Below are 16,416 nucleotides of genomic sequence, written 5' to 3'. Positions count from 1 at the left end.
AACCAATTATGCCACTGGAGCACCTGTTAATTCTTAGTCTCTCAATCTCCTAGGTTGATAAAGGCAAGGAGTCACCCCAAAACATTCTCAGTGGGGTTAGAAGCCGGTATCAACAAGCATTGTACTGGCAGGGTGGATTCTTCTTAAGGCTTCCAGGCACCATTTGACCCTTTTGTTCGTCCCTGTGTAATAACAGAGCTGACTGAGACCCCCTGTAGAGTCTTGCTGCAGACCAACAGATCTGAAATCACTGATCACCAGGTCTGAGCATTAGTCCTGCTTTGGGACAGTGTCTCTCATCCAAGAAACTGCCCAGTCTGCGCTAGCAGTGAGGGTCCCTCACTAACAGCTGAAATCAGGGAGAGCTGTGTGAAGTGCAGGGCCCCAGGGGTGCCTGAACAGGGGCGAACAACATCCCAGGACTTTTAAAAATGGGAGGGCTCTGCCTTGCCACTTTGTAATGACCGTAAGGGTGAGTGAGGGTGGGGAGGGGGCCGAGAGCAGCGAGCAGGAGGAGGGGTCTTGGGGGAAGAGGCAGCGTAGGAGTGGAGGTGAGCTGGGGCAGGGAGCTGGGGGTGGGGTGGGGAGAGGGCTGCCCGCAGCAAGTAACGGGGGTGGGGGCATGCAGCGGAACTGCTCCCTGTCCCAGCTCACCTCTGCTCCGTCTTCTCCCCTGAGCACGCTGCCCCCGCTCTAATTCTCCTCCCCTCCCAGGCTTGCCACACTAAACAGCTGATTAGCACCGCAAGTCTGGGAGGCAGGAGAAGTGGAGCGGCGCCAGCGTGCTCAGAGGAGAAGGCAGAGCGGAGGTGAGCTGGGTTGGGGAGCTGCTGCAGTGGGGGCTGCCTGGCTCTTTGCCATGGTCTCTGCCCCTGCTCCGCCCCAGCCCTAGCCCCCCGCCCCTGCACTCACTGCACGGTCCACTCCTCTGGCTCCCAGCCATGCTGCCGTCGAGTGCTGTGGGGCGGTTCCCCCTTCCCCCTAAACTTGGGAGCCAGGGGACCACAGAAGGCTGAGGCCCCAGGCCTGCGTGGTGGGAAGCAGGGGGGGCTTGTCCCAGGCCTGTGTGGGGGACAGGGGGCTGGCTACTTCCGGCAGGAAGTGGAGTGACCCGGCCCCAGCCTGCTATTGCACAATCCCCAGCCACGCCGCACAGCATGCCCCAAGAGGGAGTGGGGGGCCAAGCAGATGATCCAGCACGAGGGGGTCATTCTCATTGGTAGCTGTCCAGTGGCAGTGACTTCAACAGGCCTTGGCACATGCTGTGTGGGGCAGGATGTCCTTGTATTTGGAGCAGTGGGAGTGAACTGCATGCAGTTGTGTTTCTGAGCACAACTGTGAATGTTATGGTGTGTGTGGGGGGTTATTGTGAGTGTGGCTGGGGGTGTGAATGTTTCTCTCTTTGGGGGTTGGACTAACATGTCCCTCTGGGTGTGTTGTGTGTGAGTGTTCTTGGGATTGTGTGAGTCCCTTTGTGTGTGTGTGTGTGTAACTTGCTGCAGAATACAAAATCCTGAAAAGCCATTTCCTACTGGGTAGCAAAGCAACACAGATACAGTGTCACAGACGCACACACACACAGAGCAGGGGTCAGCAGAGGGCAGCAGGGACACACACGTCTCCCCTGGGCCAGCTTGGACAATTGTCCATCAGAACCCAGCACAGTGCTGGTGCCCCCACACGGGGGTGGGCAGTGACCGGGCGGAGAGGGCAGACGTGCTGGATCTGTAAAAGCAGCAAAGAGTCCTGTGGCACCTTATCGATCAACAGATGTATTGGAGCATGAGCTTTCGTGCGTGAATTCCCACTTCGTCGGCTAGATTCAGAAGGAAGCATTTTGGGAAAATCAGTCAAGGCACATAGCAGAGCTAGGACACAGATCCAGTGACCCCTGCATCAGCCTGGGAGGGCAGTGGGGTTTAGTGGTCAGAGCAGGGAGGGGCTGGACACCAGGACCCCTGGGTTCTATCCTTGGCTCTGGAAGTGGAAGGGGTCTAGAGCAGGGGGACTGGGATCCAGGACTCCTGGGTTCCATAGGGGAGACTGTTTTTCCCTGTGCTTCCCTCCCTCGAGAGCCCAGCCCAGCCCCCTAGTGGAGACTGAGCAGGAGTCGGGGTAGTTGTTCTCCCACTCTGGAGTTATGATTCAAACTCCTCCCCCAGGGAATGTGACATCACAGAATCTGCCCCCCCCCCAACACAGAGAAAACTAGTGGGGTTAGGAGGGTTCTAGCTGCAGACACCCCTTGTCATTGCAAAAAGCCCCCAAACCTACTTGCACCCACAAAACACCCTCTCAGGGTATACACCCCCTGCTAGGACAGGACCTCCTGCTCGCACCCCGTTTCTTATCACCACAAGCTGCTCCCAGCCAGGCACCACACCCCATTCACACACCTTTTGTCACTACGTAGCTCAGTGGCAATCACTGCCCCGAAGTGACTCCAGTGCAGGCACTCCCCACACGAACTCCCCACGCCGGATCCTGTCCACACACAGAGAATTCTCTCTGCCCGGCTCCTTCGGTTCATCTCGCTGCTCCCCGTACTGCCGCCAGCCACTGCTCATCTGCATAACCCCGCCCATGGACACGTGACCCCTTCTGTCCTGCTGGTTTCAAGTGAGTGAGTTGCCCTTGGGGAGTGAACAGCTCACAGCACGTCACAGCCCCAGCGCACGTCACAGCTCCAGCCAGGCCGGCTCCAGGCACCAGCTCAGCAAGCAGGTGCTTGGGGCAGGCAAGGGGAAGGGGCGGCATGTCGGGGTCTTCGGCAGCAATTCGGCGAAGGGTCCCTCAGTCCCTCTCGGAGGAAAGGACCTGCCACCAAGTTGCCGCCGAAGAAAATGGCAGCGCAGTGGAGCTGCCACTAATTGCGATCGTGGGTTGTTGATTTTTCCCCGCCGTTTGGGGCAGCAAAAACCCAGCCCTGGCCCCAGCATACGTCACAGCCCCAGCACACGTCATAGCACGTCACAGCCTGGGGCCGGGAGATATTGGGGGAGGGGATGAGGGGAGAATGTGGGAGGGAGAGACCCAGCCTTATAGACCCATAGGGGCAGGAGATATTGGGGTCAGGAGGACAGGAGAAGGGGTTGGCAAAGACTAAGTCTGGGGTGCAGGGAAAATGGGGTGGGGAACAGAAAGGACATGTGTGGAGTGGTGAGATGTTGGTCCAGGGAAACTGAGTCACTCCCAGGACATGCTGTGCAGGGGGGAGCACAGGGACAGGGAGAGAGAACCAGCCCCACAGAGCCCAAGAGGGATATTGGGGGTAGGGGAGGGGATGGAGGGATGAGAGACCCAGGGCCATACAACTCCCATGGCTCCCAAGTTTGGGGGGAGGGGGGAACTGCCCCACAGCTCTCACTGGCTGCATGGCTGAGAACTAGGGGAGTGGACCAGGCTGGGGCTGGGTCATTCCACTTACCATGCAGTGAGTGCAGGGGCGGGAGGGCGGGACTGGGGCAGAGCAGGGGCAGGGGCGATGGGGAAGAGCCAGGCACCCCCGCTGCAGCAGCTCCCCACCCCAGCTCCCCACTGCTCCGCCTTCTCCCTTGAGCACGCTGGCACTGCTCCACTTCTCCTGCCTCCCAGGCTTGTGGTGCCAATCAGCTGTTTAGTGCAGCAAGCCTGGGAGGGGAGGAGAATTAGAGTAGGGGCGGCGTGCTCAGGAGAGAAGATGGAGCAGTGATGAGCTGGGACAGGGAGCGGTTCACCTGCACACACATCCCCCCATTACTTGTTGCAGGCAGCCCTCCCCCCGCACCTCCCCCGAGCCCCCTGCCCCAGCTCACCTCAACTCTACTTCCTCCTCTGAGTGTGCTTTTTGGTGCCCCCAACCACTTGGCACCCTAGGCGGCCAACTAGTTCCCTTAGTGGTTGCACCGGTCCTGGACACTGCCTATCAGCAGGATTCCTCCTCCTCCTCCTCAGTGAGATTAAATCTCCGCACCTAGGCAGCTGGTCCATCTGCTGCACCACAATCCCTCATGCCTGAGACCCCCTGCCAAAGCCCTGCACCCGGCTCCAGAGAATTAAGTCTCACATCTCACTGGGAACTCAACTTCTTGTGCTCAGAGAGACTCGGCCCCTCTCAGTAGCTGACCTGAGAAACACAGTGTCTGCTAAAGCAGCAAAGAGTCGTGTTGCACCTTATAGACTAACAGACATATTGGAGCATGAGCTTCCGTGGATGAATCCCCACTTTGTCAGATGTATCAGTGTCTGTCTTTTCCAAAGAAGTCCCTGGAGAACCTTTTCTTATGTGGCCTAAGGGGTAAGGCATCTGACTTTGGATCAGGGGATTGAGGGTTTGAGTCCCTTCGTGGTTGTGCTTGGCCAGTTTTACCTTTGGGCTAAAAGTCCTGCTCCCTTCAGGGCTGGAACCTCTTCTTGGCTGCTCAGGCCAATGCTCTGGCTTCAGCCAGAGCCCTGGGAAGGAGTTGGGGGATGGGTGTCCCAAAGGCTGGGGCAGAAGTCCCAGGTGCTTCCAGTCTAGCCTTTACCATTCCTGACTTGCCAAAGAAAATGGGCGGCTGCCCGGGCTAGTGTGTAGAGCAGTTTCCCTCTTCCAAATATGCGCCAGTCCCTGTGCTTGAGGGGGTTTGCTGCATAGCACCTTGGGAGCCTGGGTGTTTCTCTGCCTCTCACCAGCTGGGAAAAAGCCTCTTGGGGAAAAGTCTCCTGCGCCACTGCAAAAATGAGCACCTTGAGTGGAACCAGTCAGAGGCCCCATCATGGGGGCTGGCCCTGCTTTCCTACCATCTTGTGATGTTGGCCACAGAGCATCAGCAGCCGCCCCGCATGTATGCTGGTGACCTTCAGTGAGTGTTTGGCATGGCACAGAGCAGGCTGGCTGAGTGTTTTTGTGCCTGTCTGAAGGCCACACATAGGCATGGTCCTGCCCTCCTCTAGCCCTGACCTCAGTTGCTCTGTAGCATTTAAGCCTTCCCTTGGAGCTGTCAGCACCAGCTGCCTCTGCTCTAGGTGCCCAGAGGAGGAGAGGTGTGTGGGGTCACTTTTACTAGATGCCCCTTCCCTGGTACTGCCATTGCTCAGTTGCACAGAGGAGTTTTCATCCCCAATCCCTGCATAGCAGCCCCCTGGTACCATTCCTGAGGGCTGCCCTACCTCACTTTCTTCCTACCATATTGAGAAAGACAGCTCTCATCATTAAAGGTCAGGTGGACCAACTAGGGGCAGAAGCCCATTCTATGTTTTCCTACTGCAGAGCTCAAGATCAGTAACTTATCTTGGGTGCAAGCACTGCTGTGCTCTCAGAAAACAAGCCACCCCTGCACAAAGAGGAACAAAACGGCCTGCCAAAGCCTGGGATTGAACCATGGACCTTTAGATCTTCAGTCTAACGCTCTCCCAACTGAGCTACTTTGGCAGCTGCAGGACAGTATTTTGGCCTGTTGCTTCTCTGTCTGGGATGTTTTTGTAAGCGGCTGCACACAAAAAGGAGAGGAAAACAAATGGCTGCTTCATACCCCCACCGGAGAAACCTGGCACCATTAGCTGTGGTGAGTAAGAAGTGGCTGTTCGCTGACAGGGCCTGTTTCTGAGCAGCTGGAACAGCAGCTGCTGCCTCCCCCTCGGCTCCAGGCTGTGGGAAATGCTCATTGCTTGCCTCCATGGGCGGATGCTGCTCCGTGCTCTGGAGAGCGTCTGTATTGCTCTGTCAACCCCCCATCTTCACTGAGCCAGTCTGGTAAGTGCCCCCTCCGGCCTGGCAGCTGAGAGTCTGTGCAGACATCAATCCCCTGCCAGCCCCACAGGCAGCAGCAGTGCCAGCCTCCCCAGCACCACAGGGGCACTCAATGCACTTCCTGTGGGGAAATGGCTCCTTGGCATCCAGCTGCTAGAGTGAGAGCCAGGAGAGAGCAGTGTCTGGCTCACCGTGGGGGAGAAAAGAGACCTGATGAGTGCGGATCTCCCTCAGCCTCCCCCGCAATGCTGGTCAGTTGTATTGTCACTGTCATGGTCAGTGTTTTCCTTCAGAGCCTGCCCTAGAGGGGTCTGGGATCAAGGACAAATTCCCCTTTTTGTCCCCAGGCCCTGCCCCCACTCCACCCCTTCCCCCAAATCCCCACCCCTGTCCCATCTCTTCCCATCCTGCAACTTCCTGCCCCATTCCTCAACCACCCCCACCTCTTCCCGTCCCTGCTCCTCCCCCTCCACCCAGTGCCTCCTGCACCCCACTGAACAGCTGATCACTGGCAAGTTGGAGGTGCTGAAGGGGAAGAGGAGGAGCTTGTCAGCAAGGCCTGTAGTGGGCGGGGGAGGAGCTGGCTGCCAGTGGGTGCTGAGCACCTATTTTTTCTCTGTTGGTTCTGCAGCCCCATAGCTCCCATGGAGTCGCTGACTTGGCGGCTTCCTTCGTACTCTAGAGAGAGGAGCAGAACCAGGACTTTGGCTGATCTATGGGGCACCAGATGAGTGGCAGAGGCTTCAAGTGCTGAGAGTTTGCCTGACCCCTCAGGGACACAGTGTGAGGTGGTGCCCCAGGGATCTCTATGAAAGGAGCAGAACAGGATTTACTTGGGGTTGGGAGAGAATTGAGAGTGTCTCAGGGGGTTGTACAGATGTGTTGCCCAAGTGATAGACTGGCTAAAACACAAACCTCACTGTGAGCAGGATTCAAACCTGCGCAGAGGAAACCTATTGCATTTCCACTCCCACACCTTAACCACTCAGCCATCAGTGAAACAAATCCCCTAATGCCAGAGAAACTGGTAAAGAATCACAATGACCAGGTGTGAAGTCATCTGAACTAAAGAATTCCCACCGCAAACCTGGCTCCCAAAGCACGGATTTGGGGTTTGCTCTCTTTGCTTAGCCATGTGCAGTCGCACAGAGAGCGCTTTTAAAAGTCTCTCCTCCCACAGTGCAGGAATGGGAAACGATTCTCAACTTGAAGCTGGCGTTGGGTGGGGCCCTATGGAAATACAGGGGTGGGCAGGGCTAGGAGCCAGGACTCCTGGGTTCTCCCCCAGCTCGGGGAGGGGAGTGGAGATTAGGGGGTACAGTGGGGGAGGAGCTGGGGGGGTCTCCTGCCCAACAGGCAAGTCCAGGAGCTGGTGTCAGGCACCAGGTCACTTGTGGGCCCCGAGTGTCCGATCTGGAAACAGCTGCCTGTCCCCGTACCACTGATGTAGGGGAACCCAGGCCCACCCCCCATTTTGACTTCCAACCCCGTACCCTGGGCAGCTGGTTCAGCTTTGCTTAGCTTGCATCAGCCTCAAGTCAGCTTCACTGGGTCACTAGTTCCACCATGGCCAGGCATCAGAGAGAGGAAGTCTCCTCTCAGCTGTAAAAGCAGCAAGGGCTCCATGAGGGGTCGGTGCTGGTGGAGCAATTATTGACACTTTCTCTAGTCTCCTTTTCAGATTTTGCCCCATTTTCTCTTTAATTCTCCAATGTTAATTTAACAATCTCAGATTTGGGATATTTTCACACCCGTTTGACCTGCAGCAAATTTTCTTCCTTTCTTTGGGAAATTGTCCTGAATCATCCCCCAAATGAGAAGGGGCTTAATGGGTGCAGTTTGCAGAGCCCTGAGACACAGCTGCCTCTGGGGTGGGCTGGGGTGGCCTTTCTCTGCTGGCGAGGAAGGGGACAGAAGGAAAAAGTCCGCAGTGGAGACTGTCCAGCAGAAGGTTACACAGTCCTGGCTACTGCTACCCCCAACTGCCAGTCACCTGCCTGCCCCTGCTTCTGCCTCCTTCCCACTGCCAGGAAGTTTTCCTGCTCCACACTCCCCTCACGTACCCTCTTAAAGCACCTCCCCAAAGGGCTCCCTGCTGCCATGTGAATGGTGTGTGTGTGGTGGGGCGGGGTGGGAATTACTGTTGTCTGTTAATTGAACTTCCACTGTCCAATTACTCTCACTTAATATAAAATATCTTCATATTCGGGTGGTTTTCTCTCATTAGCAAATGTTTCTTTTTAGACCCATTTCTTCCCCAGTTCTCAAAGATACATATAAAATATCCTGTGTGCAGCGCTGTAGTAGGCAGGGTGGTCCCAGGGTATTGGAGGCTTCCCCTTTGGTTTGTATACAAATGTTCGGTGTTATTCTCCAGCCCATTCCTTATGAATACTAACATGATGTTAACTTTTTTGCTGGCGGCTGTGAATTGAATGGAGCTTTTCATTGATCTGTCTACAGCAACATGCAGATCCCGTTCTTGGGTTGTGTAGCCGATAATCTGTTCTGCTGCCGTTGCTAGGTGTAATGCATGTTCAGTACGGGTTTCTCCCCTCTTCCCTTTTTGTATTTCTTCTCCCTGCTAGTGTTGGGGTGTCCTTCTTCTCAGGTTAGTGTAATAATGATCTCATCTTGGGGTCATATGTGTCAATTCATTGCTACGTCTTCAGAGAACTATCCCTGATGACTCCAAGATCTCTTTCCTGATTAGTTGTGGCTAAATTAACCCCCATCGTATTGTATGTATAGTTGGGGTTATGTTTTTCCAACGTGACATTTATCCACATTAAATTTCATTTGTCATTTTGTTGCCCAATCACTTAGTTTTGTGAGATCTTTTTGAAGTTCTTTGCAGTCTGCTTTGGTCTTAACTATCTTGAGCAGTTTAGTATCGTCTGTGAACTTTGCCACCTCACTGTTTACCCCTTTCTCCAAATAATTTATGAATAAGTTGAATAGGATTGGTCCTAGGGCTGACTTAGGAAAATCACAGCAGCAAGATGGAGTCTGGAGTCACATGGGCAGGTCACATGTCCATGCATGATTCAATTTGCAGCCCTACGCCATTGTTTACATATTAATTTGAATGTTCCCAGGAAAGCTCAGATGTGGATTGGCATTTTCCAAAGTCCATTGTCAGTGAAGCGTTTCTTGATTGGGCACTTAACTGAGAATAGTCCTTTCTCAAAAAGCTGACCAAATGCATCACTTAAAATCAAATACCTTTGAGATACAAGTACATAGCCCATGTTCATAACTTCAGATACAAAAATGGTACACACGTACAGCTAGTATAATTATAACCAGCAAATCATAACCTTGTCACAGACACCTCACACGACAACTTTTGCACAATATTTGCTGCAAATATATAACAGTGGTGGCAGCAATGATCTATATGGTCCCAGTTGATATTAATAATGTCACAGCCTACAGAGAAGTGAGAGGGAGGCGTCTTCTAGCCGGCGTTTCTCCTACATTTCTCCATTGCCGCTTGGGCGGAGGCGGCAATGGAGCAAAACACGCCTGGCTGAAGGTTTTGTGTTCAGCCTTGAGGATTAAGCCTGAGCCTCCAGCATGGGTGTTGGGAGATGGATTTCTGAGTCGCATCCAGCACAGTCTTCGGGCCTGAGTTGAAACCACTGAGGCCAAGAGAGATGGGTTTGAGGTAGCCTTTGAGGCTCCCAGCAGGTCTTGAGGAACAAGGGGTTATCGCCATCCCTGGGTGGGCTCAAACCACCATCCTTTCAATTAACAGCAAAACAGACTCACCCATTGCGCCACAGAGACACATGCCTGCTGTTACCAAGGCTGCTGCCTAGCAGCGTGCGCATCTGCCTGCCAGCACTAGAGTTCGCAAGGCAAGTGTGGGTGCTGGAGGCTGTAGGTAAAGAGCCAGCAGAGTGACACAGCAGAAGCCTGCTGGGTCCATAACCCAAAGGTCAATGAATTAAAACTGTCTTGTGCTAGGCATGTGCTTGTTTCTTTTTGCTTGGGGCCTTCAAGGGAGGAGGCACCCAGCAGAGCATTGAGAGCCTAGGCCATGAGGCAGGAGGTGGCTGAGGTGTTGGCCTGCCGGGGAGCCCGGCATCTCGGGCTGCCTGGGCTGAAGGATTTTTTTAATTTCTCAAGAAAACTTTGTGGTTTTCAATGGAAATCTAAACCCAAAGCTAAAATGTTGAGGATGTTTTTTTTCATTGTTGCAACCCCCCAGTGAAAAGGAGTGGGTCGTGTTGACTTTTTCACTGTTCATCCCATTTCTTTTCCTAGACTCGGGTCTACAGAGTGTCAGTCCTACTGAGCCTCAGGCCATGGTCTCCAAGTTTTTGGAAATGTACCGACCTGTCCTAGACATGGTCTCTGCCAGCTCATGTGACGCTGGCTTTGCTGAGCCTGCTGCTGGGGAAGAGGGAAACTTTGTCTCTCAACTGGACGTTCCCTTCAGATGCCCAGTCTTCAGTGTGGCTCGAATGTCCATGGATCAGGGTTCACTGACCCAAGAGATGGCTTTAAAAAATATGAACATTTTCACAAACACACTGACTTTCTCAATTTTCTATTTCTTGGTAACATTTCATGGATCTTTTGGAGTTGAATCGGTAAAAAATACAGGAAATCAGGGTGTTACCAAAAGGATATAATATAAAGTTTGCAGTTAAAGGTACAGAAAGGAGCTGAAAAGGCAGCTGCAGACTTTAAGACTGTTTCTTTAAGCAAGAGGGGGCAATCAATGTGACCCCAGAAACCTTGGGACTTATAATCTGATAGGGCAGAGAGGAACTTTGTGTGTTTGCAGCGTCTTTCAGCCTATGTTTGGGACTGTGATAGATCTGCTAAGAATGAGACTACAATCCCCACCGTTTCCTTCCCTGCTGCACTTCTCTTTCCTCTGGCCAGGTCAGGGGAACAGTCCTGAAGCAGGAAAGGGCCGGGCTGTTGCGGGAAGTGGTGGCTGCGTGGCAGGCGAGGAGCTGCAGAGAGCTGGATGCGGAGAGAAATCCCCAGGAATGGATGCAGAGCCACATGTGGAACAGGCTGTGACTCCCAGAGCTTACAGCTGGCTGCAGGTCTGGGTGGGGTTCTGGGGGAGCAGCAGCGGCTGGGCAGGGAGCCAGTACAGAGCAGCTCCAATGAGAGACACGAAGTGAACCTGGCCTGGAAACCTGCAGGCTCCAATTTGCTTGACTAGAGATTGGAGTGGAGAGGTCACCCCAGGCTTTAGGCCTGAAGTAGGGTTACCAACGTTCTGCACAAAACCAAACAGACTAACCCCGCCCCTTCTCCAAGGCCCCTCCTCTTCACTGAGGCCCCGCTCCTGATTCACTACATTCCCCTCCCTCGGTGGCTCGCTCTTCCTCACCCTCACTCACTGTCACTAGGCTGGGCAGGGGGTTGGGGTGCGGTAGGGGGTGGGGGTTCTAATGGGGGGTGAAGTCCAGAAATGAGGGGTTCAGGGTATGGGAAGGGGCTCCGGGCTGGGATGGGGGGTGGGGATGCGGGAGAGGGTGAGGGTTCTAATGTGGGGTGAGGGCCATAAATGAGGGGTTCAGGGTATGGGAAGGGGCTCTGGGCTGGGCAGGGGGTTGGGGTGCAGGAGGGGGGTGAGGGCTCTAACGGGGGTGAAGGCCAGGAGTGAGGGGTTCAGCGTACGGGAAGGGGCTCCGGGCTGGGCAGGAAGTTGGGATGCAGGAGGGGGTGAGGGCTGTAAAGGGGGTTGAAGAGCAGGAAAGAGGGGTTCAGGGTATGGGAAGGGGCTCTGGGCTGCAACAAGGGGTGGGGTGTGGGACTGGGTGAGGGCTGTAAAGGGGTGTGAAGGGCAGGAATGAGGGGTTCAGGGTACAGGAAGGGGCTCCAGGCTGGGTAGGGGGTTGGGGTGCAGGAGGGGGTGAGGGCTCCGGCTTGGGGTGCGTGTAACCTTCCCCTTTCCTTAGCCATGTGTCTGAGCCACCAGGGCCAGCAAGTACAAGGCCTCACTGCCGAAGCACTGACAGTGTCCAGTGACCCTACACCTGGCCCTCTACTGACAGCTCAGGGGTTTGGCGTCCTCTGGCACTGAGACACCACAATAATTACAGGGTTATTTCTAATGGGTTAAAGCAGAACTTGTGCTGAGATTAACACGTCCCTCGTGGGTCTGGGGGTTTTACAGCACGAACTGGCTCTGCGTGTGGGCACAGTGCATGTGTTTGAGTGATACCAACATGCCTGAAACACACAACTCCCCATCCTGGGGGTTTCCATCCCCCCGACTCCTTCCACGGGGGGCGCTGACCCGGCTCCTCTACGGCCAGATGCCCTGATGGCAGCAGTCGGGATGTTGGGAGAGTTTCTGTTTTCTGTGACTAGTGACAGCCCCAAAGTGACTCCCACCAGCCCCCATTGCCTTGCCCTGCAGCTGCCAGTCTCTGAATCCTGGCCTGGAATTCGATTGGAATGAGGCCCCTGGGAGCTGGAGAGACCACGGGTCAGACACTGCAACATTGTAGCCAGAACATCCATGTCTAAATTTTAAGGCCAGTCAAGACAACTAAATAATCCTGTCTAACCCCCATACACGTGACAGGCCACAAAGTCAACCCTGCACTGAGCCCAACAACCAGGATTAAACCAAAATATTGCAGCCCTTAGGAGAATATCCCGTTGTGTGCCACAGACGGAGCATAGGAGAGGCAGAGGGGTACCAATAGTGGAGGCCCTTGCACTGGAATTGATTTGGTGAGATGTACCCAGCTGATCCAGGCAAGTGACTTGTGCCCCATGCCGCAGAGGATGACAAAAACTCCAACATCCCTGCCAGTGTGAGCTGGGGGAAATTCCTTCCTGACCCCAGCAATGGATATCAGGGAGACCCTGAGCATGAGAGCAAGGCCACCAGCCAAGCACCAGAGAGAAATGGTTTTCTATCTCACCTGAGAGCACTTTCTTCAGCCCCTCCCCCCGTCCCCTCTTGCCACCCCCATGTGGGGTGGAGAATCCATCATTGTCCTGGGTACTTTGTTCCAATGTTTAATCACCTGATTGCAAATGTGTCCCTTATTTCTCATTTTAGTTTCTCTGCCATTAACTTCCAGCCACTGGTTCTTGTTCTGCCTTTTGCTGCTGGGTTAAAGAGCCCTTCAGTACCTAGAATTTTCTCTTTGGGAGGGGATTTACGCATTGTCTTCAAGTGACCTCTTGGTCTTCTCTGTGATAAACTGAGCAGATTGAGCTCTTGTCTCGCACTGGAAGGCAACTTTTCAGCGCTTTTTTTCCTCTTCTCTGCCCCCCTGTCCAATTTTTCATTCTTCAACTTAAAATGTGGCCAGGACGACTGTGTGCAAAAGTCCAGTGTTGGTCTGACCAATGTTGTACAGAGATAACACTAGTGCCCTATATCTAGTCACTGTTCTCCTGTCTGTACATCCAAGGACAACGACAGCATCGCACAGGCATTTCATGCTGAGCTGTTTGTCCATTATGACACCTAAACCCTTCTCCGAGTCACAGCAGTCTGGCCTTGCTCATTAGTAAAGCTCAGTGTGTTTGAATGGCCACAGCTTCCCAAGTGTTCTGTAACATGCACAAGGGATTCCCCTCCTCAGTCACCTTCACCTGCTGCTGGTCTCTTATCTCTTTCTTCTTCTCCAGGATCTGCATGTGTCATTGTGAGAGGAGTTGTCCTCCTCTCTTTGCCTGGGAGCGATGTGACCCCCCAGATGGACTGACCAAACCCAGGATTCCTTCAGCCTGAAAGCAGAGGGGAGCCTTCACCCGCTCCCTCTTTAAGGCTCCAGTCCCAGATCCTAAATTCCCTGATAAAGCACAAAAATCCACCCTGAGCCCAACTCCTCTCTCAGTGGTGATTTCCTTTCTCCCACAAATCTGTCTTGAGGACACAGCCCTGGGAACAGGTGAACACAACCCCTGAGATTTCCCTTCGCAGCCTGCAAGGGGCAAACGCCCTATTAAACAGCTCGGGAATGTCGTCTTTTTCTTTTCTCCTTTCAAAAGTAACTTCTTGTATTTCTAGTCTCTTTATATGACCCCCCGATTTGCCACTTCCAATTCTCTGCTGTATATGCCAGCACTGGATCGAGTGAGGTGCCTGGACCCATCCTGTACTGGGTACATGGGGGACTTGCAGGATCAGACCCTAAAATCACTTTAGAGGAAAATTCTAACCCCACTCAACCCCGACCTGTTCCTGGGAGGTGTCGGTATTGACCCAGGCCGCCGAGCACCATGGAGTGAAGAGACCAATTTTACCAGTAAGTCAGACACCCCGGCTGCCCACTGCCTGGATCACCTCCCCCCAGGTGACACGAGTCGCCCTCCAGAGCCATTGCTGGGCCCCCAGGGACAGCCACACAAGCCATAGGGATGGACAGCTCCCAGGAATCTCGGCAACGAATCTTCAGGCCGGGGGGTTTCCCCTAGTGCCTGATTCACTCTCAGGGTCCAGCCAGCCAGCAGCTTCCACCCAAGGCTAGTGCGCTAACAGCAGCAGCGTGGCTGGGGGGCTCGGCCGGTGACTGGGGCCAGTCGTCTGAGCATGAACCCAGCCAACCCCAGGAGATGGACCCAAGTCACCAGCCCAACCCACCACGCAGCTGCTGCCACTACCCCATTAGTGCGTGAGCTCCCATGGACCACGCTGGGGAGATCCCCCAGCTGCAGGGTAGATGCCCCTGAGTGCCTGGCAGGGCACAGCTCCTGGCTGACCTTCCCTGCTGAGTTCTCTACTAGGCTAGGTGGACCTGGGGCCAAGGGTGCTGGGTGACAGGGGGGCATTGGCTGTGGGCTGGGACTGTCACTCCACCCACTGCCCATCCAACAGGATCACAGCAAACAAAACCAGCTCAGCCTGCAGAGGAAGAGTTCAGTCCAGGGCCTGGTGCATTCTGGGAGCAGGGACGGTGCAGAGAAAGGGCAGATACAGGGCAGCTCTCAACACTCCGCGCAGAACTGCTTGTCCTGACCCACAGCCCCTATTATCCCAGCCCTGGGCTCCCCTCTCACTGCTCTGCCAGTGCCCCTCACTCCCAATCCACAGACCACCCCGCTGTATCTGTGACATCTGCTACTGAACCACCAATGTGCTGACTCCTCTTGAGAGACATTTCTCTGCACAATACTGCTGCTATTCCAGCTACTGACTCCAGGAAACATTTTCCTTAACCTGGTTCCGTGTGTCACTGGTTTCTATAGCAAAGGCCAGTCCCTGGCCCTGTGGTCCAGACATCCTCATTCACATCAAGCTTCAAGTTGAGAATCATTTCCCATTCCCGATCTGTGGGAGGGGAGACTTTTAAACGCGCTCTCTGTGCGACTGTACATGTCTAAGCAAAGAGAACAAACCCAAAATCCCCCCTGTGCTTTGGGAGCCAGGTTTGCTGTGGGAATTCTGTAGTTCAGATGACTTCACACCTGGGCATTGTGATTCTTTACCAGTTTCTCTGGCAGTGGGGCAGTTTTGTGCTCACAGCTGTGATGGCCAAGTGGTTAAGGTGTTGGAGTCGAAATCCAATAGAGTTCCCCTGCACAGGTTCAAATCCTGCTTACAGCAAGGCCTGTGTTTTAGCCAGTCTCTAACACGGGCAATACCTCTCTACAACCCCCTGAGACACTCTCAATTCTCTCCCCACCCCAATAAATCATGTTCTGCTCCTTTCATAGAGATCCCTGGGACACCACCTCACACTGTGTCCCTGAGGGGTCAGGCAAACTCTCAGCACCTGAAGCCTCTGCCACTCACCTAGTGCCCCCTAGATCAGCCATAATCCTGGTTCTGCTCCTCTCTCTAGTGTGTGAAAGGAGCCAAGTCAGCGACTCCATGGGTGCTACAGGGCTGCAGAAGAAACAGAGGGAAAAAAAAAAGCTGCCCAGCAGACGCCCCTGCACCTCCCACCTGCTAGCAGGCCTGGCCGACAAGCTCCGCCTCTTCTGCTTCAGCGCCTCCCGCTGGCCATTGAAGGGGTGTGCTGGAGGAGTGAGGAGAGAAAGAGCCAGGTTAGGAAGAGATTTTGATGGTTTGGGGGCAGGGCCTGAGGTGGAGCAGGCATTGAGCACTGCCCGGGAACTCTAAGTCAGCAGCTCTGAGCGCAGAAGCCTTCCTTGAGTCTGACCTGCCAGGATCCCTGCCGCAGAGCAGGTGCCACAAGTCTCAGCCTCTCTGTCCCACACATGGCTCTGGGCACCACCAGGAATCATTTGGCTCCTGGCACACAAGGCAGCTTAAAAGTTGAGTCCCTGGACAGCAGCTCAAACCCCGGCCCCTCCCATTAAGAGCCTGATGTCTACTGACTGAGCTACCCAGGCTTGCTAAGAACCTCCACCCTTCCTCTTCTTCTCCACGGCCACTGCCAATTCCTCCTTCTCTTCCTCCCTCCTGCACCTGAGGGTCACTAAATCTCCTCACCTAGACAGCCAGCCCATCCACTGCACCCCAATCCCCCAAGCCTGAGCCTCCTTGCCAAAGTCCTGCACCTGGCTCCATAGAATTAATTCTCACGTGTCGCTGGGAACTCTACTTCTTGTGCCCAGAGAGTCTCGGCCCCGCTCAGTAGAAGACCTGAGAAACACAGTGTCTGCCTTTTCTAAAGAAGTGCTTGGAGGGGCTTTTCTCATGTGGCCTAATGGATAAGGGATCTGACTTCAGAGCAGGAGTTGAGAGTTCAAGTTGCTTTGTGGTTGTGTTGCTGCAGTTTTACCTTCGTGCTGAAAGT

The 16,416-nt window shown here is 54.3% G+C and overlaps 2 non-coding genes across 2 annotated transcripts; one reads left to right on the top strand and one right to left on the bottom strand.

Annotated features, from left to right (window-relative positions):
* Window positions 1-5,319: 5,319 nt before the first annotated feature.
* Window positions 5,320-5,392, bottom strand: TRNAF-GAA (transfer RNA phenylalanine (anticodon GAA)). The gene has a single exon. It is a non-coding gene; the product is annotated as a tRNA-Phe (tRNA).
* A 9,783-nt stretch (window positions 5,393-15,175) lies between these two features.
* Window positions 15,176-15,257, top strand: TRNAS-CGA (transfer RNA serine (anticodon CGA)). The gene has a single exon. It is a non-coding gene; the product is annotated as a tRNA-Ser (tRNA).
* The last annotated feature ends 1,159 nt before the right edge of the window (window positions 15,258-16,416 follow it).

Source organism: Gopherus flavomarginatus, chromosome 8 (genome assembly GCF_025201925.1).
Source record: "Gopherus flavomarginatus isolate rGopFla2 chromosome 8, rGopFla2.mat.asm, whole genome shotgun sequence".
NCBI lineage: Eukaryota > Metazoa > Chordata > Testudines > Testudinidae > Gopherus > Gopherus flavomarginatus.
The sequence above is the reverse complement of the archived record's forward strand: the minus strand, read 5'-3'. Positions and strand labels throughout refer to the sequence as shown.